The 19,216-nt window shown below is 33.9% G+C and overlaps 1 pseudogene; it reads left to right on the top strand.

Annotated features, from left to right (window-relative positions):
* Positions 1 to 5,536: 5,536 nt before the first annotated feature.
* The window catches only part of LOC128209369 (HHIP-like protein 2), a 35,221-nt pseudogene continuing 21,541 nt past the window's right edge, over positions 5,537 to 19,216 (top strand).

Genomic DNA, 19,216 nt, shown 5'->3' with positions numbered 1-19,216 from the left:
GAGCACGATGTGCTCAAGGTGAGCTATTGTGATCACCCTGTGTCCGTCGTCGTCTGTTGACTGGTAACACTCTAGAGGTCACAATTTGGGCACAATCTTAATGAAACATGGTCAGAATGTTACCCTCAATAAAATCTTGGACTATTTCGATATTGGGTCATCTGGGGTTAAAAACTAGGTCACCATGCAGGTCAAATTAAAGGAAATGCTTGTTAACACTATAGTGTTCACATCTATGACTGTATCTTCAGGAAACTTGGTCAGAATGTTAAAATTAATAATCTCTAGGTCAAGTTCGAATCTGGGTCATGTGTGGTCAAAAACAAGGTCACCAGGTCAAATTGAAGGAAAAACTTGTTAACACTCTAGAGGTCACATTTATGACTGTATCTTCATGAAAGTTGGTCAGAATGTTTAATTAGTGTATATTTATTATCTTTAAGTTTATATAAACAATCTCTAAGTCAAGTTTAAATCTGGGTCATGTGCGGTCAAAATCTAGCTCTTTATATATCTAGATGTTTTCATAAAGATGAAGATTTTTATTTTTCCGAGAACGACACCAGAAAAGTATGGCATCTTTCATTATGTACTTTTTGGCGTTTCGTTACCTTTTTTAGGCCACAACAAATTGATCATTTGTTCTACGGATTTTGCCCAAAAAAAAGTAGGAGCGAGCGAGCGAGCGAAAAAAAAACAAAAAAACTTTTTTTTTAAATTTAAGGCAATTCAGAGGCGAGCGCAAGGCGAAAAATAAAATAAAAATTAAAAAGTTTATTTCTTACTAAATTATCATGCAATATCAAGAAATGCTTTTTAATTGCAAACATAGGTTCTTAGTTTAAATATAAATGAAAAGGTTTTGATTGTATCACATAAAAATCTGTCTCAATATATAACAAATGGCAATAAGATCCAGTGCTTTACTATTACTTAAGACACTGCCGATTAAATTGCGGGACAACACAATTGAAGCAGTATTAAACAAATCTGCAAATGGGGCACCGGTCATTATATCAGAGCAGGTGGTGGAATAAAGATGTTTCCCTTCCAAGACCTCGCCTTTACCACGAACCAATGGTTTATAGGTCCGTGAAAAAAAAATCATGACACCCTCCATAGCTTCAATGCCCGTAAGAAACAGGCCACTTTAATAACAGGCCACTTTAATAACAGGCCACTTTACTACAAATCGATCAAAGAAAACAAGTGGATAAGAACAAAGAATTGACAAAATTAAAACAGTCATTTTACTTATAAAAGGTTTTATTTTCTGATTTTACTGATGTTATTTTTATACTGTACATGTATGTGTAATGCACTAGTCAATTGTAACCACGACCCCCAAGGTCCGGGGAATAGCGGGGACTTTGACTTTCGGTCCAGCCAACCCCGGATAAAACCAACGGTACTGCGGGGCCACCTGGAAGGTCAAAACACGGCCCATTTCACCGGCTATCTCCGGTATACCCCCGGTCCTGGGTGGGGGGCATGGTTACAATTGAATGGTGCATAACCGATAAATACAGACTGTTTCTCAAACATTTACAAGTCCTTCTATTTTTATCAATTACGAGTATAAAACTGAGAAATGCATTTTAGAATTTAAAAAATAACTCACGAAAGCATGTTCATTTGTTGTAAGTCGAGTGTCCGTGTATTTTAATATAAGTTTTGCACTCAAAATCTGATTTAGTTATTATTTAACACTAAATTTTGAGTACAAAACAATGAATTACTTAAAACACACATAAATAATTATTGCCTTCGACGCTGTGAAACTGTTGTTGTTTACTGAAGACTATAATCCATTGACTATGACACTGATTTTCAATTAAAAATGTGTATTTTACATTAACGAAAACTGAAAGTACCCTGCAAATTAATACCGGAAATAGATAACAACGGTGCGTCCTGCAAAATATTCCCGACAAAAAAGACTGTCAACAAATATCGGCTGTTTTGCGGTTACCCGGACCTGATTTTGTCCTGATACAAGGAAAGTTTGCTCGCGGAGAATGTAAAGCATGGAAATACCTTCAAAAAAAGGCGAAGTCGACGTTGCAGGTTCAAATTTTAAGTAAAAAAACTTCAGAAAATAGAGGAAATTCAGAAGTAAAAAAATAAATAATATGCGCGGCCAAATAGTAAGTGCGGGCGCAAAAAAAAAGTTTTTTTTTTTTTTTCGTTTTTCGAATTTTAGGTGCGGCAAATCCGACGAACAAATGATCAATTTGTTGTGGCCTTAGGGGTGAAAACATCTCTGTATTGAAAATAAATCGTGTTAGTCAAACAGTGCAAATCTATTTAAAACTGTGCATGGTTCTGATACTCCTACCAAAAAGCTGCACTGACTCAGGGATTACCCAACAACAATAAAACCAAAAACAACCTCTATTTAATGTCGAACAACCTCAAGCCATTCGGACACGTGTCATGGTGGCATTCCTCTGGTTTACCACGGCCGAGTATCTTTTTTAAAGATACTTCTTGTATAAATTGAGGAGGGGATGGGGTGTTATTCCTCGGTTTACCACGGCCGAGTATCTTTTTTAAAGATACTTATTGAATAAATTGAGGAGGGGGTAGGGTGTATAATAAATTAATAATATTAATAATTGTTAACGACGGGCTGTCAAACTGATGGTCATATATTGCAAAAATGAAAATCTTGCGGCAGACAACATTTATTTTCGTTTTGGTCAAAGCCAGTCGAAAGACCTCGGCCATTATCCAACAGAATTTCAAGAGTCTATCTCGAAGCTTGCCGGAGATGGCCGAGTTGTAACGATGTTCAAAGGCGGCGCGTGAGAAACGCCAATTGGAGCACATGCAGTGGCTTGATGGCAAGAGCTCATAAAAAGTCATAATAAATCAGTTCAACTAGCCAAAGTATATTTTACATACATGAGCGTGCTGTTGCCAGATGGGTCACGCGCAACAAGGCACAATTTCTTATTTCTTTACTGTATTTTACATGAAAATGGCATAAAGAGCAATGGAATATATGATTGTATACGCCCTTTATTCAAAAATGAAAACGCATATTCATTAAAACGCGATTTTTTAGAGGATCTACATTGTATTGGCGTTAACATTGATTTGAAGTTGATACGCGTCTTGACGTCATTATACAATGTCGCACGACATGTACGTTGGTGAAATGTACAAAGAAAGTCACAAATGGATTCTTTTAGGTGTGCGAAAATAAACAATTGTATGGTTCTTGTCCGGATTGAAAAACCTGATCCTCGGGCACGCTGCGTTTTCGATAACTCGACAAACTTCGATACCGGCTTACCTGTGTCGATTTTTCTATCCGGACCCGAAACACATGATAGATATACGTTAATATGATAATTATAAATATTGTCTGTGTCATAACATGGTTTCGCATAACGGTCGGAGAAGTAATCCTTGTCCAAAATTACAGCGTTACATCGTTCTACAACAGTCCGTCGAAGTTGAAATTGTGGCAAAGGATTGCATCATCAAAATACATGCAAATCTAAAATATTTCACACCTGTAGAAGTAAAAATTAGCAGTCTTTTATAGGCTTAGAAATATATTCATATCTTTTCTGTTATTTTTTTTATAGAAATTAGTGTCAAATACTTGTTTTTTAACAGCGGTTGTGACCCGTGGTGACCCATGGGAGAATTCCTATGAAGTCACGTGATTCATCACCCTGTATTTGTCATATTTATAAGTGAGTATAGTACAGTTCTTCTTTATTATAGCGTCGTCCCTCTCATAGAAGTGTCAGTCCGCTGAACGTATGAGACACCTTGAACAATGAACATATTTACATCCGATTCATTTATGCCGAGCGCCTGGCAGGAAAGCCATTTGTTCCCATTATTCAACTAGCTGCGAGTACATCAGAACAAGTCCGCAGCAGGGCTTGGACGTTCATTCAATTGGTAGACTATTTCACTGTGATTTACTATAACAGAGAAATCCCGACATAAAAACATATTGGAAATAATTCCAATGGAGCTGATTTCTTAAACAATTTTAAACCCAAAGAAACAGTTTATCTTATTAAAAAACGAATAATTAAAAATAGAGTACGTACAAAATGTAATATGAACTCTGATAACAGTGAATATAATTTCCTACTTGTGTGTCCATTCTTATTGTGAACCTTGAATAACGCATCTGCCTTACTTTCAATCACGTTGGACTGTTTGTACGTTATTGCCAAAAACTTATCTAAATTTATCATTAACATGATTGCAATTTACTTACCGTAAGTTAAGACGAGGATGTTCTATCAGAATATATATTGATAATCAGATGTTTTGCAGTAATGATAAAGTAATACACCTGATCAACTATAACCATTTTATTTGCATACTTTTATCCTTTAAACAATGCTTAATTTTGAACTATTGTAAATATACAATCATTATTTAGCGTGTTTGTTTGTATAATGTTGATGGCAATGTTCTTGATGCATTTCCCTCACACGTATCGATTTTGTTTAATCATATTTTATTGCTCTTTTGTAAAGAATTATTTTGCATACAATTTACATGTACATTTACAATCAAATAAAACAAAAAGAACAAATGGGTTGGGCTACAAGTCATTACAACATTAGTTTCAGCCCTTCCCAGGCGTCAATATAGCGTCAATGTCGTTTAAATCTATAATTAAACGTAACTAGAAAAAAGAGATAACGTTAATTACTTTAGAAAAAAGAAGAAAAGAATTGGTTGCTACCAAAAGAAAATAGAATGTAATAACATACCAGACCGTTTATATCGTGATTGAGGGTGATATCAAAAGAAACGTTTCGTTAATTTTATGTACTTTAGAACTTCAATAAAAAACACACTATTTTCATCGACTGTGTTATCTTCTATCCCAAATAATAATTTAGATGTACTTAAAGAGTGAAATATTATAGTATTTCGAAAAAATAACACGCGTTCTTCGCCGTATCTACTACATTTAAAGAAATAATGTTCTGCATCTTCTGTGCCTTGTCCACAGTCACAAATAGGAGTATCACGAAGAAAGTTTATGTGGAGATGTGCATTAAGGTTGCTACAAGCATTTAGGATTCTGTATGGTGTATATTTGAAATTCTGTCCCCGATCGATTTGACGATATATAACGAAATTTAGCTAATCTCGCTATTTCAATCCTTGTCGCCCCAGCGTATTCTTATATGTTATGAATACGGTGGGGTGCTGAGGATTGCTATGTTATGTTGAAATTTATATAAAGTTCTCCCTATTAAGTGTTCTTTAAAACCTTTCTGCGGAATAACCAAAACGATATAAGTGTAGCCATATATAGGATCGTGTTACCTTATATAGTAGCATTTATATTAAAACATAAAAATAACATACTCATGTTCGAACATGTAAAACACATTGAAAGTCACAATTCAGGGGCAGGCCACTACGTTACCTTGTAGAGAAGAAAGCGTAGACTAGAATGTTAGTTGTTTATAGCCTTATGAACACTTCTCGTGATTTATCATTTTACAGCGCACCGGCTAAAACTGCGCCAAATGTCAATTCGACCATGACAGCTGTCAAAGGATCAAAGCAAGCCAGGTAAAGTAGAAGTAATTACTGGCGATTCGGTTCACTGCAAGTCAAGTCTTGCGATGTAGGCTTATAATTTAGAAAGCTGGTGTTTGTGTGTGTCAGTGTTTATATAACACGCAATCCGTCAACATGGGACGCGCGTGCAGAAAATTAAATGTTATCTGGTGTTCTGGATTGTTGTTCTTGGTTTTGATAGTCGCTAAGATAAAATGCCATCCTCAATGTTTGGATTCTAGACCACCTTTTAAAGGGACAGGTTTAACATTTTGCTCGCAGTATCAGGACTATGGATGCTGTACTAGTCAAGACGATGTGCAACTGAAAGAAAGATATGATAGAATACAACAACTTATTCCTCCGGAAAACCAGCAGATTTGGACTGATTGCTCAGAGTATGCCAAAACTTTCGTCTGTCAAGAATGCTCTCCTTATGCTGCTCATATTTTTGATGCCGAACAAACCACCAAAGATATTGTCGTTAAACCGAGAGCCTTTCCTGGTCTATGTAAAAACTACTGCAGCACTTTCTATCAAAAATGCAAAGATTTTGTGAAATATTACATGGATGAGGCTGGTAGCGGCTATATGGAAGAAGCTTTGAGATTAACCGAAGCTTTATCAAGTCAGATGGAATTTTGTACAAATGGCACCAAGTTGATCGATAATGACTATTGCTTTCCGGAGCTACTAACAAACCCAATACTTAATGGGAACATTACGATTGAAAAAGTAACACAAGAAGGTTGTTTATGTTTAGAGCCTATGAGTACAGTTTTTTATAGAAATCCTATTTTTCTGAAGCATGCAAATGACAGTTCTAAAAGAATGTTTGTTGGGAACAGATAGGGCTGGTGCATATAATGTACCCAGATGGTCGTGTATTGGAGGAACCATTCTTAGATTTAACATACGATATCAAAACAACAAGCTCTAAGGGCGATGAAAGAGGAATGCTTGGAATGGCATTTCATCCAAACTATATCAATAATGGGTTATTTTACATTTATTATTCAACTCACATAAGTGATTATGAACAGATTCAGAGCGGAGCAGACCATAAAATAAGGATTGAAGAATTTAAGGTTCGGGATGACAATCCTAACAGTGTTAACACCAGTTACAGCAGAGTCATCTTGGAGGTCTATGAACCATATTGGAACCATAACGGGGGAGAGGTAATCAGACATTTTTTTTAATGTTATTAAGCTTTATTGCAAAAACACCTCTATGCTTTGTTTATCAATTTAAGGCATTTTCACCTGAACAAACTATGGCCCGGTTTTGCAGACACCTGGCCCCTATATCACAAAAGTTATTGAGTCATTTCTCAATCTCAACTCATTTAACCACATAGCCGCATAGCATGATTCAAAAGTTTATATGATTTCGTTTACTCATTCTTAAAGCTCATTATCTTATAGATTATGTTGAAAACAATATTTGGTCAAATTGTGCTTTAGAAATAACAGTAATATTCTTACGAATATTGAGCAATGATGTTACTGAAAAAGAAAAACATGAATCCACAAGAGATTGTGTTTTTAAAATGAGTAAAACAGTAGCAAATTTATACTGTATATAAATGTGGAAAAATGAGTTTAGCTTGAATTTGAGATATGACAAGAATTTTTGTGATATTGGTGCGTCAACTATGCTGTACAGTGTATGTCTCCCTTCTATAAATACAAATCTCAAAAAAAAAATCATGCACCTATCTTTATGGTTTGCCTTACCTAGTGATAATGTGCATACATTTCTGGTGATTTTTTTTTTATCTGGCATAAAAAAGGTCGACATCAGGAAACTGACTGTCCCTTCCATAATGAAGCCCTGTGCTAGCATTACTAGAGGATACTGTGGTGTTTTCAACTGAATAATGGGTTGAAATTCGCAATTCCTAAAAGTTCATGTTTTTCCCCAAAATTCAACTCAAATGTCACAATTCCCCAAAAATTAAATCAGATGAGGCTTTGCTTTTTTGTTTGAAATAAACTCAGTACTGCATTGTATGGTTAATTCACTATATTAGGCATTTTATCTCTATTTTTACAAGTCTAAAGGCCCCATTCACAAAAAATGGAAATAACCCACTGCATTTACAGTTTATACTACTTGTAAGGCCTAAAAAAATACATTCGGTTCGGGTTACCCGACCCTACCTACGGAATAGGCGCCGACCCTACCGTTTTTATAGTCCGTTTGAAAAAAAAAAGAAAAACTAAAAAAAAAATTAGTTGCTTTTCAATATGCAGTTTAAACCTTAAATGCTTATACAGAAGATAAGTTTATAACTTTAACACCAATCCAATGATGAAAATGATATTCTTATATAAAGCCTAATAAAAAAAAATAAAAAAAGCCTACCTACCCTACCTATTTTTGAAAAGGATGTAACCCTAACCAATAATTTTTTTTTTAGGCCTAAGTACCCATTCTCAAAACTAATATATTATTTTTATCATGCTACTGTCCACACTCTTAAAAAAATAATGCAGTGTTGTTGTTTTGTCCTGAAAATTTCAACCCCATCTCAAATGCTAAAAACACTTTTTCTTAAATGTTATAATCAAATTACCAATTTTGAATGTCTTTGTCAATTAAAAAGGGACCAAATGGACTGAAATTGGTTATGTATAATGGAGGTGATTTTGCATTCTTAAACCATTATCACATTTTTTCAGTTTTCCTGTTTTATAATTTTTTAAATCTGCCACTCTCATGAAATTGAATGTTTCGACAACTTTTGTTGTTGTCTTGGAACGAGCCATTTTTTTAAAAATTGCATGGAAACCAGTTAAATAAGACTGCTGACTAAAAAATCAGATCGCAGGTTTTCATGTTTATGTTTAAAATTGATGGTTTATCATTTTTCTTAAAGTATTAGTAACCCTTTCAGCCATTAATTTAACGATTGGTGACAACAACCCGAGATGGTAAAGAAAGTGTCTGAAGTGAAAATGAACACGAAAGAAGAATTCTGTAGAGATATTAAGTACTGCAATGTGTGCATGAGCATGCATGTACTTTGATAAGGTACATGGTTGTTTTACAACAATACAAAGCTAATATTGTGCGCACTGTTTTCCCATTTAAGAAAGCACCATGCCCCTATTTTGGACCACCCTGCCCTTTTTTTGGCCCACCCTGCCCTTTTTAATTCCTGGCTAAAACACTATCATTAAACATTAATTATAGAAAGGTAATATAAAAGTCTGGAATCTGATCTTTTGCCAGCAGCATCACATGATAATAGATATTTACGCAAACAATTGGCTCATTCCAAGACAAAAAATAAAAAAAAGTTGTAAAACTCTGTAGGAGTGCAGTTTTAAATCATTCTTGTTAATTGCCATGCAAGTCAAAATGAGGCATCGATCCCAATCAGAATTGCCCTGGCCCCATTCCCAAAATTCTAAAAAAAGCACACACACTGATCTGTTAACAATGATTCAAATATAAATGTGGCCAGTTAACACTATGTTAAAATCATTGGCAGTTAAAGTTTCATGAGGATCTTTATAGTTATGCCGTAGGAAAAGAAGCTGATGTTAGTATTGACATTAATTGATTTACACTTGAGATTTATTAAGTGAAATGATTCGATACATGTAGGTTATTGTTCATGTATTATAAATTAAACTAAATTATTCCTATAGAGCAACAGTGACCATATGAATAAGTTTGATTAATTTGTTATACATGAATTTGAACCTAGCAATGTTATGACTTACAAGTATCCTTAAAGATCACTTAGCCTATTAAATTATTTGATACAATCATGTGTCAGTAGCAAATAACCAGAATGGAGTGCATGATTGGCTCTGATTGGCTTGTTTTTAAACGATTAAATATAAATAATTATATGCACATGATGTCAGTATAATATTCAATTGTGATTTAATTAAAGTTAATTAAACTGAGGTCCACCAATTGTTTTACAAATCTAGTCTTATGTTATAATTATATGACAAGAAATACCCATGGGGGCAAATTTTCCCCACCCCCAGACTTTTGGCTTATTTCTCCCGAAGGGTATAATTTACCAAAGCATGTATTTCTTGTCATATAATTGCAACATAGGAAAGGCTTGATATAGCGTTTATATGTACATATTATATGCTTCTGAAGTAAATTTGCCAACGGGGGGGGGGGGGGGGGGGGAATTTGCCCTCAAGAGTAAATCTTGTCATGTAAGTACAAAAATAAACATATTCCATGACATCAAATTCAGTCCCAATTTGTTAAACATTTATTAGTCATCAAAGCTAAAAACAATCATAATAACTGGATAGAACTAGCAGGATCCTGAACAAAGCGTAAATTCAGGTTCACTTTAAAGGGACTTGCTCGCTTATATGTTGGCAACATTTTTTTCACCTTTCTCGAAATTGAGTTATATTGCGTACATTTTTTTAGCAAACACCTGAGAGATACTGATTTAAAACTATAATTATGAAGATTAACCCTTAACAAAATTAATTTAAACAAAGAATTTCTGTCACAGTTTAAATAATTATTAACAATACTGTGCACTGACTGTGAAGCTGTAATTTAAACTTTTGATAATGTTTTATCGTTTTTTAATGTTTTAAAAAATCATTGTTTTCCATTTTTACTCATAATATAAAAAATGATATCTGACTATATAAAACATGAACGAGTCCCTTTAACTGTTAGACTCATGATGTGCGTTGTAATGATTTTGCAAAATCAAATGTCCTATGTCAGCTAACCATGTCAAGCAAAAAACAATTTGTCGTTTATCAATTTACTAATTATAGCATTGACGTGGATAATTACTTACGACGTAACATGGTTGCACTCATTCATTAACTTTGGCAGACGTGATCCAAGTCAGCTTTGTAATTATTGGTTTACGAACTTGTACATTCATTTGTCAATACGTGTCTACGCTTAGAACAGTTACATGTATAATTAATGATGTATATTCTGAGCCTTTGAGAAATAAAAATCAACCATTGCTCATTGACAATAGTTGATATATATATATTGCAAACAAGACTGTGAAAAACGCTGCAAAAAAATCAATATTTGGTTTTAGAAACTGCAAATAAACATAAACACTTAGAAAGCTCCACATGCATAATTTATTATTATAACTTCTTTAGTAAGAGTGGAATTGTTAAAGAAATGGATACTGGTAATTAATGCAAATATTCAACTGTTTGTAGTAGACATTTATATAGATTATAATTGTTATAGTTATGGTACCCGCTACACCTGAGTTATATTTAGATTATACATGAGCCCTTTAGCGAAAAAGTATAATATGAATTATTGAATCAGAAGTATTGGTTGGGGTGATCATGCAATTTTGTACCACGTTGTCAACGACTCTGTTCAATAACAGCACCCAGTATAAGGGGAAAGCTTTCTTAATTATCAGCACAGTAGTTATATAATGGTTAATTAATCACTGCCATTCTATTTGTAAATGTTTCATTATGGGAGTTTATTTGTAGACAAAAAAGAAAACAACACTTTCAATGCGCAGACTACTTTTAAGGAGTAAGACCCACTTTCCCTTCGTGGATATAGACATTTATATAGATTGTGTATTATAATGGTTTATTACCGCCATTCTATTAGTTATAACGTTTCATTATCGGAGTTTGTTTGTAGACTAAAAACAACAACAACACCTTCAAACGTACAGAACACTCAACGAGTAAGACCAACTTTCCATTTCCCTTCGTGGATTTTCTCTATCGCGGGCAACACAATGAATTTATCGACTGTCCGCGTTCCTCGGGGTTCGAATTTAAGGCCCTCAGAGGGTGATCAGTCGACAAAGTTCAAATATGCTATTAAAACTTATTGGCATGCTAGAATATTTATAGAAAAAAGTTTCATCATTCTATTATTTTCTAAACTGTCACATTTCAAATTTACATTTGTATCTGTACATTGTTTACTTCAATACAGAAATCCTCTCATGGAACAGAAATTATCACAGATTTATTTTGAAGTTATCAAGATTACTGGGTTACAAAAAGCCTTAAAATATATGATTTAAAGCAAAGCCTCATGCATTGACTGAATACAAAACAATGGCTTTTTTACAAGCTTGGGCTATATTCAGGCTTGTAATAATTTGACGATGGATTTGTTTATTATAATTTTGTGGCCTCACAGGGTTTTCAAAAAGTTGCTGAATTTGTATCAGTAGGCCGAAACCATTAAGTACAAAAAACTTAACCAGCTATTCTCAGTTCAAAGTACAAAGTCAAGTGTCTCAAGTGTGTAATACTTTATTTTGATGATGTTCTGAAGATTTACAGTAAGCTTGGGATGCTTAAGAAAATTCAATGTATACCTCTACAGGTCTTTATTCAAGGTTTGTTATAGGGCCCAATAAATTGGTTTGGCTAGGGCAGGCCTTTTTTGCCCATATCTGGGAAAAAGACCTTAGAAATATTAGGAAAATTTGCGTCGCGAAATATACCATTTTGAGAAAAATAACACCTTTACATAATACATTGGGATATTTTACAGTTAGGCCAGAGTTTTTTTATCTTTAGATTTACGGGAGATTTTTCAAAAAGTTGGGTAAGGAGGAGGAAATAAAAATAAAAATAAAATGCATAAAATGTCCCAAAGGAGAAATAAATAAAAATAAAACGAATTTTTCTCCGATTTTTTTTATTTTTTAAATATTCTTATATCAAGAAGACAAAACACACCTTACTTGTGTCAGTTATTTCATAGGCTGAAAAAAGGGTGATAGATCACCATAAAGTTTCAAAAGCATAATTAAAAGATCCTTTTAATGACTGAAAATATTGACCTCAACACTGCGAGTTCAAGCGCTCATTGAAATTAATTGTATATATTTGTTCGAATGCATCTATTCATATGAGGTGCATATATTATCAACCCATGGATTTTATGAAACATGTCAGTGTAATAAAGAAGTTTAAATGGCCAATTCTAACCTTTTGCCCACAATATAAGCATATCCTTTCCATTGTGAAGTAATCAAACATTGAACACAGTTTCAGACACGGTATAATAAGGAGGTCCAATGTGTTTTTCTGTCTTTAACGAAATAGCACTGTGACAATTTACCGTGATGTGGTTTTTATATAGAAAATATAACCAAAAAAAGTAGAAGCCCTGATGGAAATTCCTCTTCACTTCAAAGTTTGACAGGGCTTACGGATACACAGACAGTCAAAATCTACATTTATGTACTTCACCAGAGAAAATTCGGGAGCATTAAGATAAATTTTACAATTGTTATATGTTTCAAAAAACCAGGTCTAAGAACTGATTTTAGAATCAGTCCTGAAAAATATCCTTCTAATTCCAGCTATGCCCGTTGGCAATAAGCAACGGATAAGTTTGACTTCTTGCACTGACTGCCAGATATCTTATGTTCAGATTTTTTCTGTTTTATCGGAAACACACACTATGTTATTATTACATCATTTTCAGTATTCTATAACGATTTAAATTCTAAATCATTATTAAACTAATTAACAACTACGAATATCACGATACCTTGTGTTTTTCTCTTCAAAAATGTGATCGTGAAGCAGTGTGTTCAATGCTCCCCAGAGTCAAATTCAGACAAAAATATCCATTTTGACTATGATGAACACGATATCATTTTGCAGTTTGTGTTTGTCAGAAGCTATACATTTTTGCGCTGTAATCCAATTCATCCTTGTTAATATACGACGTGCGCCAACGACTTTTAATAGATAATACAACCCACGAATTTCTGTCTCCATATTTTGACCGGAAGTTTCGCAATCATTCCACGAAACGCGAACAACATACTGAATCTACAAAAAAATCACAATAAACACGCTTTAAGTTCACCACGGTTTGATTTAAATAATGAAACATAAACATCGGAATGTTTTTGTAGTAAAATATTTCTATATAGCTGCAGAAATTGTGAGAAATAAGGGGTATGACAAAAAGTACTTTCACTTTTGACAGGACGTTGTTATGGTAACGGGTACCTGTTCTGTTTCCCGCGTATTTCTGACTGGTTTACGTGGTTTGTGCAGTAAAAAGACCGATAATGAATGACAGTTGGTACACCAGTTGGTTCTGAGATATGGGTTATAGAACACTAATTTTATTTTTTTCTTAACCTTGGAGCAACGTTCGTCGGAAAAAATAAAAATAAAACTACGAAAATGAATTTTATTTTTATTTGGGTTTTGCAATATTTAGGTACGGCGCTCCCGTAAATCTAAAGATATAAAAACTCTGGCCTTATAGATCATGTTTTCCTGTCTCAAGCAAATGAGGAAATTATTAAATATAAATTTCTTTTCCCTTTCAAAGGATCTTAAATAGCTGAAAATATCATTCTGTGTAAGTTTGGATATCAATTGCAATAAATCATGACAGTTAATTATCTGAATGTGATGAAAAATGATTTCCAAATTCAATAATCCCCAAATCTTTACATCACACAATTCATTAGAATGTTGAATAATTACAGATAAAGGCTTTCATTTTATTATCATATTGTACATATTTTATTGCTTTTCAATATGTAGTTTAAACCTTAAATGCTTATACAGAAGATAACTTTTACACCATTATCCAATGATGAAAATGACATTCTTATATAAATCCTAATAAAAAAAATAAAATAAAATAAAAAGCCTACCTACCATACCTATTTTTGAAAAGGATGTAACCCTAACCAAACATTTTTTTTTTAGGCCTAGGCAATAAGCCTATATTTCCAATAATAAAACTTAGGATAAGAACGATCTTGAGTACCGTAAATAGCTTTCCTTTTATAAATAATGTAAATTCAAGCCAACTCTACACTTTTGTGCTTCATATTTTCAAATAAACTATTTTCATATATACAGAGTACCCTTTTTGTTAAAGATATTTATGTTATTTATAGCAGTTAAGACCACTAACCGTGAACAATAAATTAAGATTTTGCACCTGACTAAAAATGTGTATTTCAAAATTGTGCCATTGTGATTATGATTTCATTATTAAGTCATGCGTTCATTTCATGCTTAATGCTTGAATTGTGATTGCTCTCGTACCCTATTTCTGCCCAGCCCCTCAAAACTTTCATTAAATTGGCACTGAGATGAGGCCCGTCATGTGTGGGGGGTGCTGGTCGGCTTCTGTTCCTGCCCTGGGGGGAGGGGCAGTGAACCCTGTTTTGCTCCATACTATATGAATCCTGCATGCATACCTGATAGGTTGAACATCTGAGGGCCAGTATTCAATATTGATCTTACCCTTTTCCTTGCCTCAAGGGTTCCTTTCACAGGATTGGTCAGCTAAATATACAGGCCAATCAAAACACTTAGTTTCTTATCTTAAATTAAAGTTCAATCTAGTAAGTTGCATATATGGAATACCAGATCGTTAAGTTTATGTTCTAATTTTTTACCGTATCTATTTTTCTTATCTATTATGCAAAACCACCCTCTTACATTATGAAACTCAAACTATTTAAAGCTTTTAATATCATGATGTGGCAATAATAATGTTCTAGTCACGTACTTGTCCATATTAAAAGCAGTTTAATACATGTTTATAATAATATCAAAACCATATTAGATTACGTCTGTGATCTTCTTTAAAATTATTGGAGGTTATCCATGCAATACAATGTCATATTTATACTAACAATTGCTACTTTGAAGTATGTATTTTTTTGTTTCAAATACTTGTAATGTTTTCACCCAGAGCTTCGTATCATATAGGCATTATGTTATTTTAAAGAAACAAATAGAATTGCTACGTAATCATTGCACAATTTTTATTTATTACCTTCCTTAGATATATCATATCATAGTGCACCAGTCAATTTAAACCAAGGCCCCCCCCCCCCCCCCCGGCCCAAGGTCTAGGGGTATACCAGGGAAAGCAGTGGTTTTGTTTTCGCACTGAAAATAGCTGGAAATGGGCCTTACCTAGGATGTCCCCGGCGTGCGGAGGTATTTGGTGTGGATTTTACTAGCAGTTTGTCCCTGCAGGGTGGGTTTTTTATCTGGGATTGGCTGGACTGAAAGTAAAAGTCCCCCCCTATTGGTGAAAATTGACTGGTGCAATTAATAGCACCATCATTATTGAAATGATGTTATACAAAAATCTATGCAAAAAAATATATTATATTAAATCAATGTAAATTTAACATATAAATAATCTAAATGTCAATATATTGTATCTAAATGCGCTAACTCATCTTTGCATCCTAATGATGGATGGTTTACCTTAAAAAAAAAACACACATGGGGGAAATTCAATCCAATAATCATGAAGGTAAAGGGTAGGTATAGGTTAATGTTCAAAAATGCACGTTTTAGGTTTTGTTTATATTTTGTTAATTAAGTTATGTCACGTTTACAAAATATTTGTCAATATGTTTGTGTTTATTTATCATTAATTATAACATAATATTTATCATGAATGATTGATTAATGTTTCAATTTACATAGAAAAACCTCATGCCTTTTTATGAAAGGAAAATAATCTTCATTAGGTGTTAAATACAGGATCTTAAATGTCAGGGGCATAGCTAGCCCTCTATTTATGTGGATTCATAAATGTGTCAGGGATGTCCGGAAGCACGCCTCCTCAGAAAATTTTGTAAACCATGGTGCATTCTGAGGTGCTTTTTTAGTATTGGAAAATGGAAGGTTTTAGGTTACTTGCGTATAAGCAGCTACGCGCCTGAATGTCATTTGCGATTTAATTCAAAACTTTATGAATCAGTTAAAAATAAGTTAAGGATAGATTATAAAATGCTGTCCTCTGGAGATGGTTCCATCATGGGTTAATGTACTATAACATTTGGTATTTTATGGCAATGAAAGTAAGATTATTTAATGACATGGCAGACACATTTTATGCCAAAAATGAATATTTTATTCATTTATCAGGATGTTATGTTGGACTCGAAATTAGTAGGGCAAAATTTAATTAATCAATGTCAAGTTGATTATAATAATAAGTATTGTAACATTATACTGCTCTAAGTTATATATTACTTAGGAAATACACATTTGTTTTACTACTTATGAGACAATGAATGTCTTGTGATTTTTCTAAATAATAATGTGGAAAATATTTATAAAAAATGATTTTTTGTTATTTAGGAAAGAAGTGTTATTTTAATATGCAAAAAGCTTTAGGCAAAATTACTCTAATTTACTCAGCAGAGAAAGAGATACTCCTTTTTCATTTTCATCCTTTAAGATTTTGGGTCCATTCAGCATAAATGCTTCAGAAACCTTGTAAATTATCATATTTATATATGTAGCATAATGTTATAAAAAGGCTTTTTAGCAATTAACCACTTGTTTTTTTTATACCTCTTGGTGCATTTTATACTGCACAGTTTTGCACAGATAGTTCAGCTCTTTATCTATATAATTTAAACAATGAAAATCGAAATTCAAACTATGTAGAAATTGATACCGGGTAATCCTTGTAGCAATTTATGATCAGTGCAAAATCTGGCTAAAATCTTTCCTGTGCAAATGGCCTATTTTGGATGTCATATGTGTGTCCAACAGTATCATTAAATTTCCTCCAGGACTGAGGAGTATGATCTTTTATGTTTTTAATTATAAAATTGTAATGAACTATTTCAGATTTTGTTTGGAGACGATGGGTACCTGTATTTGTTTATCGGGGACGGAGGGATGGCTGGAGATCCGCTCAACTCCGGCCAAGACTTGTATGTATCTATAAAAAATCCATCAGTCTTATTAGTAGTCAAAATTAGCGTAATGCCTGCACTGGTAAAATGCTTTCCGCTCTTGCTCAAGTTCTGGCTTTTGTGCATCAGGGCTTGTTCAAAAATGTTATGCCAAGCAGTAATATATGAATTTGTGCTTAACATCCATAATAGTACTAATTTCGATGACTTTATGACGATAAAAAGCATACGTTTTAGTAAATGAAATTATAGAAAGGCAATCATTAAATTATTAAGTACCAAGGCTTAATCATTAAGAATTTTGCAGGGTTTTAAATGTTGCCTAGCTATACTGCCAGTCATTCGATACACAATTCCTGCATCAGGATTTGCGATGACAATGTATCAGACAATGATGCTTCATTCTAAGACATTTGAATAACCTGAAGTTTCTATGGTGAAACAGTACTGCTTAGTCTCACCAAACATTTATTGTAGAGATAAGAAATACCAGGGACACCCAGGAACCAAGAAATAATCAATACGGGACACTCAAACGAAGAAATAAGTAATACGGGACACTCGAACCAAGAAATAAGTAATACGGGACACTCGAACCAAGAAATATGTAATACGGGACACTCGAACGAAGAAATAAGTAATACGGGACACTCGAACCAAGAAATAAGTAATACGGGACACTCGAACGAAGAAATAAGTAATACGGGACACTCGAACCAAGAAATAAGTAATACGGGACACTCGAACCAAGAAATAAGTAATACGGGACACTCGAACCAAGAAATATGTAATACGGGACACTCGAACGAAGAAATAAGTAATACGGGACACTCGAACGAAGAAATATGTAATACGGGACACTCAAACCAAGAAATAAGTAATACGGGACACTCAAACCTCAAGAAATAAGTAATACGGGACACTCGATCGAAGAAATAAGTTATACGGGACACTCAAACCAAGAAATAAGTAATACGGGACACTTGAACGAAGAAATAAGTAATACAGGACACTCAAGAACCAAGAAATAAGAAATACGGGACACTCAAACCAAGAAATAAGTAATACGGGACACTCAAGAAATAATAAATATGGGACACTCGAACCGAGAAATAAGAAATACAGGACACTCGCACCAAGAAATAAGTAATACGGGACACTCGAACCGAAAAAAAAAACAGAAATAAGAAATACGGGACACTCGAACCGAGAAATAAGTAATACTGGACACTCGAACCAAGAAATAAGTAATACGGTACACTCGAACCAAGAAATAAGTAATATGGGATACTCGAACCAAGAAATAAGTAATACGGGACACTTGAACCAAGAAATAAGTAATACGGGACACTCGAACCAAGAAATAAGTAATACGGGACACTCGAACCAAGTTATGGAAATTGTACAATGATTGCTTCAGCACATTTGAATAATTTCAATCATGAAGGTTAAGTGAATGACATTACTGATTTGTACCTCGTTGTCAAGGACAACGCTGAATAACTGGCATTTGGTATAAATGAAAAGCCTGCAATTTATGGGTACATGCATGCAAGTAACTGGACCGTTAAGTGCCACCCCTTTGTTACAATTCCAATAAAGGAGAAAACAAAAGAAACACTCTCTAATTTGGTAGATTTAGACATTATACACAGCAAATTGCTTTCATAACTTTTCAGGAATTCTCTGCTCGGGAAAGTACTGCGTATAGATGTGGACAATGTAGACTATGTTAGACGTACAGAGTACAGCATTCCACCAGACAATCCGTTCGTCAACGACATAAGGGCTTTGCCTGAAGTTTATGCATACGGTGTCCGAAACATTTGGAGGTGTGGAAAAGACCGAGGGGACCCTATCACTAGTAAGTTTTTTTTTTATTATTAGAATTCAAGATTTTGTACTTGTATATTCAAAGTCCGCTGGCTCGATATTCGAGGCTTACAGGCCAAAATACTT

Source organism: Mya arenaria, chromosome 11 (genome assembly GCF_026914265.1).
Source record: "Mya arenaria isolate MELC-2E11 chromosome 11, ASM2691426v1".
Classification (NCBI taxonomy): Eukaryota; Metazoa; Mollusca; class Bivalvia; order Myida; family Myidae; genus Mya; species Mya arenaria.
Note: the sequence above shows the minus strand (reverse complement) of the source record. Positions and strands in the feature narration are given on the sequence as shown.